The following is a 4,024-nucleotide window of genomic DNA, read 5'->3' as shown; positions in this document are numbered from 1 at the left end:
ACTGAAGGTTTTCTGTGGAACAGCCTCTCAAATGGAGAACTTTCCATGCCTGCTGAAACCTGTCTTACCCACGTGTAAGAATATGCGTTCAGCGATTCGGCCCAGAACTCTTGGGGCAAATGTGAACTTAGCAGTTTGGCTTTCATGCCTTTCTGCAATTCTGTGTTCACCTTCACACACACACTCTTGTTCCATGAAGCTTCAGAGACAGCAATCTTATGCTCTATCTCACGTTTCTCAAGGAAATCTTGAAAATCCTGTGAAACAAAAATTGGCTTTTCATCTGTGAAAAGACTTTCAACATTAGCATCATGAACAAATTTAACCTTATCACAAAACTCTCTGAACTTTGCTAAGGTTTCCTGTGGTGTCTGCAGCACGTGAATCCACACATACTGAGAAAAATGATCAACAATTACAAGATAGAACTTTGCTTTGCCTCTAGAGGGCGGTAGAGGATCAATTACGTCAGCATACACCCGCTGAAATATCTTGGTAACCTTCGTGGATTTCTTCTCCTTGGAACCTGTGGTAGAACCTGTAAAAGAAGACATCTTAGTTTCACAAGCATTACAATCATTGTAATCAAAACACAACAGATACAAGCCATCTTTCTCTTTGGCAGAAAGATACAGCTTTCCATCCTTGAAGATGTTGCATCTCTTCTCATCATAGGATATCAACAATCCTTTCTTTGTCATCTGAGATACGCTCAGCAAGTTGAATTTTAAACCTGGGACAAAGTAAATGTTGTTTATAGTCAAATTCAGACTCTCCAGAAATACAGTCCCGAATCCAGTTGCTTCCATCTCCTGACCATTGGCCTGTTTCACAGTGAAGCGTTGATCCTGAAATGTAGAGAATAAACTCTGCCGTCCTGTCAGGTGCTCTGTGGCTCCAGCGTCTATTACAAACGCATTCTCAACTGATAATGAAGCCTTTGGCGACATCAATGCCTTGGCTGGTCTCGCCTGTGACTTGGCACGACCCTTGCTTGTAGCCTCTGGCTTTCCTGAACTCCCCTTGGCTCCTTTTGAAACACGGCTCTTTTTACAGTTCTTCTGTACATGCCCAGCCTGACCACAATTGTAGCATCGAATGACGTTTAGGGCTACAGCCTGCTCCTCTTGAGCAGCAACAGTGGGTGAAGCACTGGCAGATGCAGCTTCACTCACCCCATCAGCAACAGCCATTGCAGCCAGTCTGTCATTCTCATTAAGCAAAACAGCACAAATACATTGCACCGTCAGATCTGCAGCAGGTAGCGATCCCAGCTGACTCACAACCATCTTGAATCTCTGATCCAAGCTGTTTATGATCATAAAACAAAAAAGACTCATCAAGTGGAAAATTCCTCTGCGCCATCTGCTGGCGAAGATATTGCATCTGCGTCAGATGCGCTTGAATATCCCCATCAGGCTTCAGTCTCAAGTTTGTGAGCTTCTCAAAATGCAGCAGCGCAGTCCCAGCTGCCTCACGCAAATGAATACGTCGTAAAGCAAGCCACATGTCCCTTGCATATTCCAAACCTGAAATATGCACTAGTTGATCGTCCCCTACATACAAGACGATTGCAGACCTTCCCTGCATGTTAGAGTCATTCCAGGCCCTTGTTGGTGCAGCAGGAATGGGATTTCGAATTACTCCAAATATTCTCTGTCTCTCGAGCAGGGCTTGCAGCTTAAGAGACCAGGAAGAATAATTGCCATCTGATAACGGCGGAGGGTAGGGCAGCCCCGTCCCCGGTTTGGCATCCATCTTGAGCCCAATTAACAGCTATCAACCACTAGCTGTAAATCCTTGGCAGCAAGCAAGCTGTAAATTCCAACAGCCTTTGAGCCTTAACTGCTCAACTCCGGCTTGCGTCCTCTGCCTTTGATGCTTAACGAGCCCATAAATCAGCACAGAGTACTCACATTTCCTTGGCGGTTACCGGCTCTCCCCCAGAATGCAGGAACTTTACTTTCGCTGTGTTTTAATCCAAAAAACAAACAGCAGGAAAACAGCTGAACTTTGATGAACCGGAGAATCCTTCAATCCGCGTTCAACAGGCAGCAATCCATCAGGAACTGTCAGAGGTTGATGCATCGAAGCCATCCTCCGCTGCCACTTGTTGGAAACTGGCCCCCTCGGGAAAGGCTGACTCCTCTTCCCAGGCACTGGGGCCTGTTACCAGTGATCCTCCATGGCTGGTCTTCGGGCAGACCAGGGAGATCTTCAATGAACGACACCTCCGTCTTGAGAGATGCACACTCCCTTCCCCCTTGCATGCCAGCAGTACTCCTGCTGCCATCCTGCTTTGCTCATGTACATATAGCTGAAAAGGTTTTTCTGGACTGGGCAAACCTAAAGCTGGGACTGACAGTAGATTCCTTTTGAGCTGGTTGAAAGCTGTCCTCTGGTCCGGGCCACACACGAAGGGGTCCCGTTCTCCTCCTCTGGTGCTCTCATATAGGGGGCCATTCCATGCCAAATCACCTGGTGCCATGTGCTGTCACGATTCAGATTTTCTTCTTTTTTTTAATGTGTATAACCTCAAATTAATTTTTAAAGATTTTTTGGTTCAAAATTGGGTGCAGGAGAATTTTTTGAAAATTTCGATTTTTGATTGATTTAGGCTAATGCAATTTCTGCGTCAGTTTAGAAAAAACCTCCTGTTTCACTTATTTTTCAACCGATTGGCTTATTTTGGTATCAAAATAAAGCTAATTGTGGTCTCTTTCAAAATAAGGTATAAAAATGGTATTAAGTGCCACAGAAAATGGTCACCGACCATTCAAAGTGAATTTTTGTCATTTTATTCCTGGTAGGTTCAATAAGCCATAGTGCGCAAACCACAACTAACATGTGTATCATACTTTTGTTGTAGAATGGGCTAACCATGTACTTGTTAGGTTGTAAAAATAAGGAGTGTGTTTTTTGTGGTTATAAAAGAAATTGATTTTGAAGTAAATTTTTTACAAAATTTCAAAACTTTTTTTTGGACAGGTTTTCTTTCTTCTTTGGCAATCACTCGTAACCAAGTAAGATTGTCTTCCATAAACATGGTTTTAACAATGAGTCTGTAAGTGACTGTAGAGGCCAATTATGGATCCACATGTCTTTCCACAGTGGGGACATTGGTTTCTGGGCGTGAGTTGATCACGGTGTGGATTTGCCAAGCGTGCCTTCCCCTTAACACGTTTCTCCCTTGTGTCCTGAGTTCGAGTGTCTTCAAAGCCCATGACACCTTTGGTAAAGGCTGTTCTCCAACTGGAGCGCTCACGGGCCAGTGTTTCCCAGTTGTCAGTGTTTATACTACATTTTTAAAGATTTGCCTTGAGACAGTCTTTAAACCTCTTTTGTTGACCACCAGCATTACGCTTTCCATTTTAAAGTTCGGAATAGAATAGTTGCTTTGGAAGACAAACATCAGGCATCCATACAACATGAACAGTCCAACGAAGTTGATGTTGAGGAATTATTGCTTCAACACTGGTGATCTTTGCTTCTTCCAGTACACTGATATTAGTTCGCCTGTCTTCCAAAGTGATGTGTAAAATTTTTCGGAGACACCGTTGATGGAATCTTTCAAGGAGTTGGAGATGGCGTTTATAAGTGGTCCATGTTTCACAAGCATACAGTAAGGTTGGTAGTAAACAAGCATGCTTTGTAAACAAGCATTTTAGTTTCCCTGTGAATGTCCCAGTCCTCAAACACTCTGCACTTCAATTGGGAGAAAGCCGCACTCACAGAGCTCAGGCGATGCTGGATTTCAGCATCAATGTTGGCCCTTGTGGAAAGATAACTGCCTAGGTAGGAGAAGTGGTTGACATTTTTGAACGTTACACCATTGAGTTGGATTTGTGATGCTGCAGAGGGGCTGTTTTTTACTTGTTGGTGCAGCACTTTGGTTTTTTGGATGTTGAGTGATAGGCCAAGCTTTTCGTAAGCTTCTGCAAAGATATTTAGGATGGTTTGGAGGTCATCCTCTGAGTGTTCGCACACTACGTTGTCATCAGCATACTGAAACTCTATGACGGAA

Source organism: Podarcis raffonei, chromosome W (genome assembly GCF_027172205.1).
Source record: "Podarcis raffonei isolate rPodRaf1 chromosome W, rPodRaf1.pri, whole genome shotgun sequence".
Taxonomy (NCBI): Eukaryota; Metazoa; Chordata; class Lepidosauria; order Squamata; family Lacertidae; genus Podarcis; species Podarcis raffonei.
Note: the sequence above shows the minus strand (reverse complement) of the source record.